The following is a 14,360-nucleotide window of genomic DNA, read 5'->3' as shown; positions in this document are numbered from 1 at the left end:
CTTCTTGGAGAAGTATTTATGACGTTCTAAAAGTATGTAAAGCCACACACTGAAATGTGCTAATATTAGAACATTAGTTAACCAGAAATTATGCTCATTTCAAATTGCAGACGAAAATGGAGGATACAGGAAAAGGAATGAGCATTTATGGGCCAGACTCTGTGCTGGTACCTTTCACATTCATGATCCCTTTTACTATTCATTTACTATTCATTACACTGCAATGTGGAAGATGATATCAATTCCACGTTGGCAGTTGAAGAAATGGACGTTCGGAGAGGTAAAGTAACGTGGCCGAAGTCATACAGCTACTAAGTGGCAAACCTAGGATTTGAATCCAGGTCTGACTTCAGAAGACGCTGGTTTCCAATATAGCATAATTTATCACTTGTGAAATTCAGGTGGCACTGAGAGTGACCGTACAATTTTTTATCCTATTTTTCTTTTATTAATTCAAGTTTACAAGCCGTGTCATTTCCAGATTACCAGCTTCAGAAAGTTCTTAAGTCATTGAAGTCCCCAGGATTCAAAGACAGTGCCCTATCAAAAATGGGGCCCACCTTGCACTGGGTAGAGGAGGAGGAGGAGATTGGCAGGTGATCCTGCCTCATTTCCTCAAACTCTGTTTAATACAAACGCCAAAGTTTGACATTTCCTGACCGCTTTACTTTCTTTGGCAACTTCAACTCTGACGAGAGAGTAAGAAATATGTCTCCCCTTGACAGGAACAAGGTGTGCAGTGAAGGACCTCAGGTGCTGTGCTGCATTTTGACAGTTCCTTAGAAGAAAGCACTTCTGCCTGTTCTATTCAATCCCAGTCCAGGTGAGTCACCACATTTTCAGTCAGGCAAGTATTTTAAGGAACGAGAAGTCTAAGCTGGAAGCAGAGAAAGGCGAGGGATGAATTATCACCAGTAGCTTTGATGATGATGTGTTGTCATGGTGCCACGAGACTCATTTCCAGTTAGGGTCCCAGTCACCGCTGCTTTGCTGGAATTTTTGACACGGGAGACTGGTGGCCACCCCGACACAGGCGTGAGACACGGGCAGGTGCACATGTATTTACCCAGAGCAGACCCCCACTCTAGAGGGCTCGCGTTGGTTATTTGGGGCGTGGTTAAAAGGATGTGCTCACATGGATGGATCATCTTGCAGGGAGCCAGTATGACCACTGACCCCGCTCCTGTGACCTTGCCTGAAGTTTTGGGGCAGAATCAGGGACTTCCTGACCCACCTCAGCATCTGCTCTCTGGTTTTCAGCATTTGAGTCTGCACGATGCCACCACTCGGAGTCTCCTGTGCTGGCACCTACATTGCAAAGCTCTGTGGTATCTATACTGAAGTGGACCAGGAGGCTACCTATGAGCAGAAATGTAGGTTCTGTCGTAGCCCTCTTGGATGAACCATCAGGATGCACTGTGTTCCTCACTCAGACTTCCCACTGGGTTGCTTCCCTGTCTCCTGCTCCTCTTTCTTCTGCCCTGACCTGGGGGACTCCAGGAGGGTGGGGTGGGGATGGCGAGTAACCTTGCTATCTAGCTTTTCCTGAATCCCCTTAAACTTTCACATGAATGTGAAAAACAAGCAAGTTCATGGGGCGCCTGGGTGGCTCAGTCGGTTGAGTGTATGGCTCCTGATTTCGGCTCAGGCATGATCCCAGGCTCTTGAGATTGAGCCCTGCGTCGGCTCTGTGCTGAGTGTGGAGCCTGCTTGGGATTCTCTCTCTCTCTCTCTCTCTCTCTCTCTCTGTCCCTCCTCCATGTTCTCTTTTTCAAAATAAATAAATAAAAATTAAAAACAAAACAAAAACAAACAACAACAACAAAAAGAAACAAGCAAGCTCCATACCTGGGCCCTGCGGCCCCCTCCCCCAGATTCTGAGTCAGGGGCCTGGGGTAGACTTATTTTTATTAAGGGCCCAAGTGATTCAATTGCAGGTGATCCTGGGCCACGCTGAAAAACACTGGGGCAGGAATAAGCCAGCAAGTGTATGAGATACATCTGGTGTGAATGGTAATTCATCTGGTTTCTTAAAATAGTATGTATTATGGGCTAAATTGTGACCCCCACCCCCGAATTTATACATTGAAGTCCTCACCCCCAGTACCTCAGAATGTGACCGTATTTGGAGATAAGGCCTTTAAGGAGGCATTTAAATGAAAATAAGTTCATTGGGGTGGACCCTGATCCAATATGACTGGTGACCTTATAGAGAGAGAAGATTAGGACATGCACACCAAGGAAAGAGAATGTGAAGACACAGTAAGTAGACAGCCATCTGCAAACCAAGGAGAGGAGACCTCAGGATTTAGGAATTTAAGAAAGATAATACAGTGCACATGTTATGGCTGCATAACATCCTGTAGCATCTACAACAGTATCCTGCAATCAAACGTGCTAATGTGTCTGTAGTGAGACGTATATGTTGCATAAATAAAGCCTATAAGTAGCCATGTATCATCTTAAGACAGATTTTTGTGCCAAATGAATTTGTTTCAGGTCAAGTTTTTCTGCCAAATGAGTTATAAATACAGTCTTTGGTATTCAGAGCTTTTAGGGCTTTGAAATGGTGGACCTTTAGTATCCCTGCCTTACAGATGAAGAAACTGAGACACAAGGAGATAAAACACCTTATCCGCTATTATTAACCCATGGGAGGTGGGACTAGACTACCGACCCAGGCAGCCTGGCTTCAGAGTCCGCGCCCTTCACGTCCACCTGGCTGCACCCTTCGGTACCACCTGCCTGCCAGCGCCGGACCTGCCACAGAATTTCACACCAAGCTTGCGGCCTTGCTGTGAGGACCAGACACAGAGAGTGCAGGTAGAGTTATGTGATGGGTTGAATTGTCTTTCTCCCCCCAAATTCATATGTTGAAGTCCTAACCCTAGTACCTCAGAATTTAACCTTATATGGAGACAGGGTCATTGCAGATGTAATTAGTTAAATTACAATGAGGCTACTAAGATGGGCCCTAATTCAATATGACTGGTGTCCTTTTTTAAAAAAGAAATTTGGGGGCACCTGGGTGGCTCAGTCCATTGAGCATCTGACTCTTGATTTTGGCTCGGGTTGTGATCCCAGGGCCATGAGATTGAGCCCTGTGTCTAGGCTCTGCACTGAGCATGGAGCCTGCTTGGGATTCTCCTCTCTCTCTCTCTCTCTCTCTCTCTCTCTCTCTCTCTCTCTCTCTCTCCTTCTGCCCCTCTCCCCAGCTCATGTGCTCTCTCTCTTTCTCTGAAAAAAAAAATTAAAAAAAGAATTTGGACATAGAGACAGAGGTGCACTCTGGCAGAATGCCATGTAAATATGAACGCAGAGATGAGGGTGATCTTTCCACAGGCCAAGGAATGCCCAAGATTGCCAGCAACACGCCAGAGGCTAGGAGCGTGGAACAGTCACGCTGAGCCTTTGGAAGGAAGCTACCCTGGCGATACCTTGATTTTAAACTTGTAGCCTCCAGAATGTGAGACAGATTTCTGTTCGAGCCCCCCAGTTTGTAGTACTTTGTTACAGCTGCCTTAGCAAACTAACATAATTTCTTCATGCAGGTCCCAGAGTTCAAGTGGGAGACTAATAAATGGTAGCTAACCAACTTTCTACCTTTGTCATGAAGGCTGCAGAAAATAAAGAAAGTGCATTAGATGATTTCTAAGGCCACTTACAAGTTGCAGGTCTAATTTTCTTTCTTTCTTTCTTTCTTTCTTTCTTTCTTTCTTATTTATATTTATGCTGGGGAGGGGCAGAGAGAGAGGGAGACACAGAATCCGAAGCAGGCTTCAGCCTCTGAGCACAGAGCCCGACGCGGAGCTTGAACTCACGAACCGTGAGATCATGACCTGAGCCAAAGTCAGACGCTTAACCAACTGAGCCACACAGGCGCCCCTAATTTCCTGTTTCTAACATGAGGATAGCCCAGCTCCACTTGTCATAGCACCAATCAATCATCTGGCTCTTACAGCATTTCTTTGCTGGTTAAAAGATGGGCTAATGTAAAGGGGGTCTTAAAAAGCAAAACAAAACAAAGCAAAGAATGTTTTTTCCTCTGATGTGGGTTATGTCCATGTACATTAAAATTGAAACCGTGTGGGCCTTCATTTCCCTTCTGACGTTCCCGCTTATATCATGAACTCAGTCAGACGTGGGTTTTTCTGAATCCCTTTCACTTGTGTCTTCAGAACTGCCAAGTCTAACCCACAGTATGTGTCTGGGTACAAATTCTGCAGAGGAAAGCAGAAATCTAAGAGGTTGTTTTCTGTAAGTGAAGAGTGTATTGCTGGAGCCCTGTGTTGGCCTAGAGATTTGGGTTCTTCATATCAAAATTTGTCCCCTCATCACCATTTTACTAAGCAGATAAAAACCGCCCTAAGAAACTCTAAAAGGCTGATGAATGCTTTTTCTGTTCATAGAACAAGGTATGGTTGGCCCGGTGTAGAGAAGGCGGTAAAAATGCTAAAATGTGTTCCTCAGGCTTTAGGGATAGGATCCCCCATTGTAGAGCTGGTTTGGATCTCTAGGCCTCTGCCTTTAAGATTCTACATGTCAGGGGGTGCCTGGGTGGCTCAGTCGGCTAAGCATCTGACTTCAGCACAGATCGTGCTCTCATGGTTCATGAGTTCAAGCCCCATGTTGGGTTCTATGCTGACAGCTCGGAGCCTGAAGCCTGCTTCAAATTCTGTGTGTGTGTGTGTGTGTGTGTGTGTGTGTCTGCCCCTCCCCTGCTCTCTCTCTGTCTCTGTCTCTCTCTCAAGAATAAATAAACATAAAAAAAAAAGATTCTATATGTTGGGGCACCTGGGTAGCTCAGTAGGTTGAGCATCCGACTTTTGATTTCATCTCAGGTCATGATCCCAGGGTAATGGGATCAAGCCCTGCAGCAGGCTCTATGCTGAGCATAGAGCCTGCCTTGAGATTCTCTTTCTCTCCCTCGGCCCCTCCCCTGCTTGTGCAGGTACTCACTTTCTCTTTTTCTAAAAAAAAAAAAAAAAGATTCTACATGTCAATTTCAGAAAAAATTCTTTGCTGTAGGCAGAGTGTGGCCCCCAACTCCCCATCCATGGAAACAGGACTTAATGGCTGTGAGTGTTCAAAGAATGAACTTCAGGTTTCTCTCCAACACCTGACATCCATTTGCAGCTGTTCTCTGACTCCCTGTCAGCCCTCAGCCTGTGTCCAGCAGGCCACTTCCAACGGCCTTCCTCACCAAGCCAAGGGCCCTCTCTCATCCCCCTGAAGCCCCTGCCTGTTCCAGGGCCGGAGCGGTGTTGGCATTTGCGTAAGGCTTTTCATCTTTGCCCCTTGTTCCTGGTTATCCTTCCACCAATTTTAAGAGAAGTATGTCTTTTCCTAGCGCGGGTGCAGCCCCGGTGGAATTCTGTTCGGAGGCAAAAATGGTTGCAGGGTGGGCGGTGTCACTTTGGGGATTTCATGGTTGGTGATTCTATCCAATGTCATTATGAGAAATTTAATTAAACCAGAGTAAATGCCTAATAGATGGAGCTGCTCAAGAGTAGAGACCACACCTTGTTCATTTTTGAATCTTCAGTGCCTTGCTCAGCGCTTGGCACATAGTAGGTGCTCAATCAATTATTTGTTGGAGGCGCCTGGGTGGTTCAGTTGGTTAAGCTCCTGAGTTCAGCTCAGGTCATGATCTCGTGGTCTGGGAGTTCGAGCCCTGCATCGGGCCCTGTTCTGACAGCTCAGAGCCTGGAGCCTGCTTCAGATCCTGTGTCTCCCTCTCTCTCTGCCCCTTCCCTGCTCACTCTCTCTCCCTCTCTATCAAAAATAAATAAATAATCATTTTTAAAAGTATTTGTTGAATGAATGAGTCTTTATTTTCTTTTTTTTTTCCTTTTTTTTTTAACGTTTATTTATTTTTGAGACAGAGAGAGACACAGCATGAACGGGGGAGGGGAAGAGAGAGAGGGAGACACAGAATCGGAAGCAAGCTCCAGGCTCTGAGCCATCAGCCCAGAGCCCGACGCGGGGCTCGAACTCGCGGACCGCGAGATCGTGACCTGAGCTGAAGTCGGACGCTCAACCGACTGAGCCACCCAGGCGCCCCTCTTTCTTTATGAGAAAGGTGTCTGACATGTATTAAGTCCAAGGATCATGGCCACAAACAAGGTTGGAGAATGTTTCTGCTTCATCATAGCTCTCATGGGTCCTGTCCAACAAAAGAGTGCTGAGGCCAAGAGGCAGAGATAGAGGTCCAGGTCTGGCCCTGCCATTGTCCAAGAGACCCTAGGATCTTCAGCCTCCCTGTGCCTCAGTATCCTCCACTGAAACACAGAGGTGGTAATATCTGCTCCGCCTACCTCACCGGATCCTTATGAGAACATGGCAAGAGAATGGATATGAAAGTTCTCTGAAAATTTCTAAGACCATGCCAAGGATATTATTTTTATTATCATTTCTATTATTAAGGTATTTGCAGAGTTGCGCTGCTCATAATTACTTTCGATTTCTTCAATTTCCTTTCTACATGCTCATGCTCAAGAATCAAAGTCGGGATTACCTCCCACCCCAGATAAAGAAATATCCGTCTTGGTAGTCCAGGTGCTGCCAAGGGCCAGCCTCCTCGGAGCTCAATCGTCTCATTGGTCAGCAAACGTTTCTGCATCACAGGTGGTGAGTGGCAAATTAAGTCACAGAAGACTAGCTGACATATAGTTGCCCCCTGATGCAATTCCTGTGCCTGAAGCCACCAGAAACAGAAATAGTAGGGCCTTCTCCCTGGAGGACTATGCTCCTTGACACTATCCCTAACCCATCCAGGGAGCCCTTGTTCCCATTCCATCTAGAATAGACCAGTAGGGAGGCGAGTGGTGGGAAGCAGGCAGCCAGTGGCGCCGAGCCCAGGCAGAAGCCCTAGCCTCTGGACTTGCAGGCCAGTGCTTCCTCCATTCCCTCTGTCTCTCGATGAATGGAGGTCCTGGTAGGTGGTGCTGTTCCTCCTCTTGTTTCCTGTTGCTAAGGTAACTGGGTGAATATAAAACGGGGACAGCCCACGTGGTCTTGCTGCCTCTACCTACCTTGCTATCTCAGCCAGAGAGCCACGGTCAGGCTGGTCGATTTGGGCCGAGAGTGTGTTTTAGGGGCAGGAACCCCCTGAGGAGAAACACCTGAACTGTGTGGCAGTGACTGTTCTCCGGACATTCATCGTAGGCAGACGAGGTGTTGAAGCCAGGGAGTGGCAGGGGATAGAGAGTGAGGAATTGAAATGACTGGAGTGTGCCGGTTGTCAGATGTGACAAGGCTGAACTCGTCTGAGGCCAGGCTTCTAGCTGCCTGTCCTTCGTTACTGAAGGAGAGAGGGGACGGCCACTAACCCTCACCTCTGAAATTTGTACCTCTAACTTTCCTGCTTTCTCCCAAGAGGGGTCCTTCCAAGCTTTCAGACAAGGGTCTTTCTTTCTTTTTTAATTTTTTTTTTAATGTTTATTTATTTTTGAGACAGAGAAAGACAGAGCGTGAACAGGGGAGGGTCAGAGAGAGGAAGACACAGCATCTGAAACAGGCTCCAGGCTCCGAGCCGTCAGCACAGAGCCCGACGCGGGGCTCGAACTCACAGAGTGTGAGATCATGACCTGAGCTAAAGTCAGATGCTCAACCAACTGAGCCACCCAGGTGCCCACAAGGGTCTTTCTTAAGGAGCAACATGGTAAAGTTGATAAGGGCAAGGCCATCTGAGAACCAGGCAGCTCTCAGCACTGGGCCACAGAACTGGGAGTCACACGAGAGGAGGTGCAAGGCAGATCATCCAACGGACGTCCCTCCAACTTCAAGGCTCAACTCAATGATGACCTTCTCCAAAAGTCTCTTCAAATCCACCTGGATGGGTAATAACACTGTCCTTCTCTCTATTCTCCTGGTATTTCCATCTGCACCTCCCTGTGCACTTAGCACCTGTTTACCATGTACTCACCCTTTGAATGACTTTTATTGTACACATAGCAATATATGTTTATTGAAGGAAAGATCAGAAATGCAGATACCCACAATGAAGAAATTAAAACCACTCTTAAATCTGCCACCTGGAGGTAATCACTGCCGATGTTTGCGGTGGTAGCACTAGTCAGGCTCATGGCTGGTTTTCTGCCTGTGTTCAGCTATTCAAGGGCCAAGTCCACACCTCATGCCTTTTCTGTGTACCCTCATAGCCCCCATAGTGCTTCCCATTGGACAGTGGGTGAATAAACAAATAGATGAGTGGACAGAAAAGGAGGGAGAAAAGGTTCTCCTACTCAAAAGTTGCCCCATCAAAGGAACCAAAAAGGGAAGAGAAGGCCACATGCAGCCCACCTCCCTTCCCCTCCCCTCAGGTCCCATCAGAGCAGAATCAACGCCAGGAGACGAGCGGTGCACAGAGAATGGGCTGGACCTGAACAATGATCATTAGTGGAAAGATAGAGATCCCTGCCGTGTGACTTCGAATTGTCGGCCATGGCTTAAGGGGAAAGAGGATTCGTGGAAATAGCCAAGTCAAGGTCACCACATGTGTGCAGTATTATAGGCTCAGCAAGCAATCTGGCAAATTCAAAGCCTCTTGCAAATGACTTCCAAGAAATCTGCTTTTAGCAGTGTCATTGACATGGGAGTACATCCCCATGACTTGCCCCTCACTGGGTTGAAGATTATCATTGATTTATCTGGAGCAGAAACAGCAGGATTCCACATCACCTCTTGGAAGGCAGCCGGGGCAAGAGCAGGGAATTAACAAATCTTTATTATTAATTCCAATACCACAACACCCCATGGGTCCTGCAGCAAATCACAGGCTCTCTTAACAAGAGTTCCTCTGTGTTTAAGTGGAGCTGGGTTTTTTTTTTAATGGGGCATGTCCTCATTCTTAACTATAAAGACAACCTCAAAATATTCATGAATCATGCACAAATCCAGAACATGCCAGGTGCTGCAGGAGATGCAAAATAAGTAGAAAATCCCTATATTTCATTCATTCAAACATCAAACATTTATTGAGACCCTTTTGTGTGCCAAACACTGTGCAAGACACTGGATTTTATAGCACATTACAGTTATTATCCTGTTTTAAAAGTGAAGAGATGAGCCTCAGGGAGGTTATACAACTTACCCAAATTGCCCACAGCCACACAGTCTGGAAGGGATTTGGGTCTAGGATAAAGGGAAAGAATCTGATGCTTTATTATTTTTATTATCAGTTAAGTGCCATTTATGTAGCCTTAGAAATGTTAAGCCAACATTTGTGTGAGCTTCCCTTTCACTAACCCAGGACCAGCCATAGTTGATGTGAGGGGAATAGGAAAGAGGGTTGGGCTCATTCATGCCCCCTACGAGTCAGCCTCTGGGGGAGGCTGATATGTGCAAAACCAAATGCCAACTGTTCCTTGCTCTGTATTTGCTCTCGGTAGTCTGTCGGTGCCTGCCCTCCACACGGTGCCCAGGGACGGTCCTGGTGCAGGGGTGATCACAAGCCCACAACCAACATGAGCAGGAGGAGAGGAAGTTTTGGTCCCCAGCAGTGTTTTGCTTCTGACCTCACTGCTTTTTTCCTCAACCCGAAAGCAACACTTGGGTGCTGAGGGAAAGGAGGCTGAACTCGGAGTTTCAGACCCAAGGGTTCAAACCCCAGCCCGACCTCTTGCAAGTTGTGTGAGCTTAGGCAAGCCTCACGGAGGCTTTATCTTCTCCCCACCAAGCGGAGGCAGTACCTACCCTGCAGAGAGGTTCAACTAGGTAACACAAGTACAGTGTTGCTCAATCAGTAGTAATCATTTACTATTGTCCAAACTAAATTCCACCCAAAAAGCAGAGTCGTGATTTTTTTTTAAACCATGAACTAACAAGTATTTATTAAAGATCTATTTTAAGCAGGAAGATTTAGAGAAACCCTGCCCACCCTCTTCAGGAGTGAGGGACCTAGGCAGGGAGTAAATAAAACCCATGGTAGGGCGCCTGGGTGGCTCAGTCGATTAAGTGTCCACTCTTGATTTTGGCTCCGGTCACGATCTCACAGATCATGATATCGATCCTCACGTTGGGCTCTGCACAGAGCATGGAGTCTGTTTGGGATTTTCTCTATCCCTTTCTGTCTCTGCCCACCGCCCCTGCCCCCTACTCATGCTCGCTCTCTCTCTCTCTCACTCTCTAAAAAATAAACTTAAAATAAATACAATAAAACCATGGCAATGAGCAACTTCCAATGACTCAAGCATCCAAGATACTGGAGGTGAGACACAATTCTCCAGCTTTGAAGATATTCTGCAGTTTTGGAGATAAAGGCTGTGAGTGTGGGCAGATGAAGGCCACTAGGAGACGCCCAGCTGAGACCCCCTAAGGCTATATCACAGGTCCTTTTTTGTAGGCTTTGTTTCCACCCCTGTTCCTTTCTCCCCCTGCCCTAGAGTTTGCTGTTTTGTTCATGCAGGTATTTTCCTTCCTGAGGCCACCAAGGATTCAGAGCATCCACAGGTTATCTGTCCCAGTTCCCGGCTGGCTCCTCACCAGGCTCTGACCTCACCTCGGCGTCAGTCTTATCAGGTGTGGACAGAACTGTCTCCCCGCTCCAGGAGTTCTGAGCCCTGGATCCCCTCCACACCCAGGCAGAGGAGGGCCTGGCACCTTGGAGACCAAACACTGCTGTCACCTGCCAAATCCGGAGCAGCCACAGAGGTCTACAAACGCAGCCACGAGGCGCAGAAGCAGGAAGGAAAGGGAAGGTTTACCAAGTATTGACAAGGAACAGAGCAGATGCTGAGTTCTGCTGAACGGGAGAGAAGGGAGGAGAGTGACAGGAAAAGCCAGCCACCCCCCCCCCACTTCAGTCCTCATGGGGATCCCGGCAAAGGACAGCAAGGTCACAGTGGGGTTCCAGTCTCCTCCAGAATGTGCTTCCTCCCAGGGAGCAGGGAGATCCAGCCCAGCCCCGTCTTCTGAGAAGCCGGCCTTGGGATGAGTGAAAGGAAAGGGAGGAAGATGGCTGGACACCAGGGAGCGGGCGTGTGCCCTTGGCTCCTGAGCCGCCAGGCACGGTACCAGCGGTTGGTGCCAACTCCTATTCCACAGTCACCAAGGACACTTCCTGGTGACCGCAACTCTGGTTTGTTTAGCTTCGTGAGGTTGAGTGCTCCTTGGTGTTAATGGCCTGGGGGTGAAGTGGGGAACGGGATATTTCATTGGAATTCGTTACACACAGGCTCCTTTGTCCTGCTGCTCCAGACGCTTGTTTGTTTGCACCGAGACTCTTGCCTTTGTTGGACTGGTTAGTGTCTGTCAGTAAATGATAACTTATCTGAACTGTCCACAGAATCATAGTTGTGCATAGTTCTCAGAAGCTCCACGCATCAGCGTTTTCACATTCTAGGGCCTGGAATGGAGCCGGGGCGGCGGGGGGAGGCGGTCAGAGCACCCCCAGTCGTCGCCTGGTCCCATCCTGGGGTGGGAGAGGTCCGGGTGAGCGGGAACTGGCCGCGTTGCCCTTGTCAGCAAGAGAAACAAGTAGGGACACCGGGAATCTGCAGCTGGACAACTGTGCCCGAGAGAAGAGGGGAGGCCCGAGGAACGGAAAGCATGTCCTTCCCCACAGGTTATACTCCACGAGCAGGCCCGTCGCAATCACACCCTGCAAGCCGCAGCCAGGAAGTCCTCCTGCAGAAATGCTCGCAGGCGTGCTGATGATGGACTGCAAGGTTGTTCGTTGTGAGCGTTGCTGGAAACGGCAGAAGTCTGGAAACAATCTAAACGCTATCAATAAAGGCCTGATTAAATAATTTATGGTCTGTGCATCCGATGGCACACTCTGAAGAAAGCTTCTCGTACACTGGTAGGGAACGATCTCCCGAATACCTTGTTATGTCAAACAGCTACAACTAGGTTAGGAACTGCGTGTTATCGTTTGTTTATAAAGGGACAAGAGGGGAAGGGAGGAGAATATATATTTCCACAGAGACTGTCTTTGGAAAGATTCACAAGCCGGTGATATTGTTTTCCCCTGGGCAGGAGCGCACTGGGTGGGTGTGGGAGCTGGGAAGGTATCAGTTGACCTGTGCTGTATACCGACCCAGCCCAAACTTAGTAGCTTAAAACAACCATTTTATTCCAGGTTGCATTCCTGTGGTTTGACTGGTAGTGGCTGGGGAGGCTTCACATGGCAATGCCTGAACCCCCAGAAGAAAGAGAGCAACCCATTGCAAACACTTTCCAGCCTTTACTTGCGTGATGTTTGCTGAAGTCCCTTTGGCCAAAGCACCTCACACAACCAAGCCCAAATTCAAGGGGGAGAAACAAACTCCATGTCTTCAAGTACAGTGGACATCAGTTTTAATCTACCACATGGTGGAGCAGAGGTGAGGAGGGAGGGAGGGACGTTTCTCTTTTAACCCTGTATACTTTTGGAATTTGAGTCGTGTCAATATTACCTCTTCAAAAAGAAATAAAATTTTATCGATTTATTTGGTTTTTATGAGAGACAGAGAGAACGTGTGTGCACAGCAGGGGAGAGGGGCAGAGGGAGAGGCAGACAGACAGACAGACAGACAGAGAGGGAGGGAGAATCTTAAGCAGGCTCCATGCTCAGCACAGAGCCCGACACGGAGCTCGATCCCAGAACCCTGGGATCATGACCTGAGCCGAAATCGAGAGTCGGACACTCTCAACCAACTGAGCCACCCAGGTTCCCCAAGAAATATGATGATTTTTGAAAATTAAAATAGATTCCCTGAATTTAACTTTGGAATAATCCAGTTGCTGAAGGAAACACGGAGAGGGACATGTGAGGTGGAGATATAGGTGAAACAAGATGGCTGGATCATGAATGTGTGAGACTCACAATACTACCGTATGAATGTTAAAATTGCCTACAACAGTTCATGCTCTCACAGCTTGTGGGTTCGAGCCCCGCGTCGGGCTCTGTGCTGACAGCACGGAGCCTGGAGCCTGCTTCAGATTCTGTGTCTCCCTCTCTCTCTCTCTCTGCCCCTGCCCCGCTCTCTGTCTGCCTCTCTCTCAAAAATAAATTAACATTAAAAAATTTTTAAAGGATTTCTTACAGCAGAAATTTGGAAAAGTCAAAACGACTAACCAGAAGCTCAACCTTGTTGAGGGTCACTGACGTGGCAGGTGCATTGCCCACATCATCCCCTTTTGCTTTCCCAGCCACCCTGGAGGTGGGCACGGTTGGGCCCTGGAAGTAGCCTTCTTGAGGTTGCTGATACCAGAGGGTCAGCTGCAGAGTGGGGCCGCAGGCAGCTCCGAGCAGGGATGCTGGACCTGGAGGAATTGCCGGAGAGCCGGGAAGAAAGGACACCTAAGGAGCTGCCTCCACAGCGTGGGTGCGACTAGCAGGCGAAAAACCCAAGGACGGTGTGGTATTGGTGGTGACAGGGGAGGTGCAAAACACTTGACGGTTTCAAACACACACACAGAGATTGTGAGGGTGGGGAATAAGAAGGGAGCCTTTCCAAAGATTCCAGACAAAAGCTCTAGCGCTTATGGGCACGTCTGAAGGAAAAGAACTCAGTGAGAAAGAGTTTCTCACCTCTTCTTTATTACTCGAGATGGCCACATGTGTACCCAGGCCTTGTGCCAGGGTGCACCTCAAGCCACCCACCTGGCCTGTGCCTGGCTCTGAGGCGGGTCCCATCTCAGAGTAGCTCTGAGAGTGCTAAGCACTCTGGGTGAGCCCTTCTGTGGGCAAACAGGGAAAATCCTTCATCATCTCTACCCTGTCATTTGGGGTCCCTAGCTAACCCTGAGAACTTTCTCCTCTGTTCCAAGCATCTACTGAGAGCTTTGCCAGAGGCTGTGTTCCCTGAGGCCTTGCTCACTCCCTTCATACACATGCCTGGGAATGCATATGTGTGCATGTATGGACATTCATGTAGCCGCTACAAGGCAAGGAACTGAGAGAAGTGACCGTAGCACTTTCTAGGCATCCAACTTTGTCCCCTGCTCCCACTCCAGGCCAAGTTAGGTGACCCTCCCTCTCATCATGCCCTCTGCCTATTTTATTGCTGAATTTCCATACTGTTTCAAATTGTTCAGGGGTGCCTGGGTGGCTTAGTTGGTTAAGTGTCCAACTTCAGCTCAGGTCATGATCTCACAGATTGTGAGTTCGAGCCCCACGTTGGGCTCTGTGCTAACAGCTCAGAGCCTGGAGCCTGCTTTGGACTCTGTGTCTCCCTCTCTCTCTCTCTGCTCTTCCCCCACTCGTTCTCTATCTCTCTCTCCTTCAAAATTAAATAAACATTAAAAAACTTAAAAAAAATAAAATACGATTGTTCAGCACTGGTTAAAGACTAGTGCTAAAGAATTACTGTCACATTTTTAGGAGTGGTAGTAGTATTGTGGTTATGTTTTGTTTTATCTTTTTTCTTTAATAA

Source organism: Panthera tigris, chromosome C2 (assembly GCF_018350195.1).
Source record: "Panthera tigris isolate Pti1 chromosome C2, P.tigris_Pti1_mat1.1, whole genome shotgun sequence".
NCBI classification, from domain to species: Eukaryota; Metazoa; Chordata; class Mammalia; order Carnivora; family Felidae; genus Panthera; species Panthera tigris.
Note: the sequence above shows the minus strand (reverse complement) of the source record.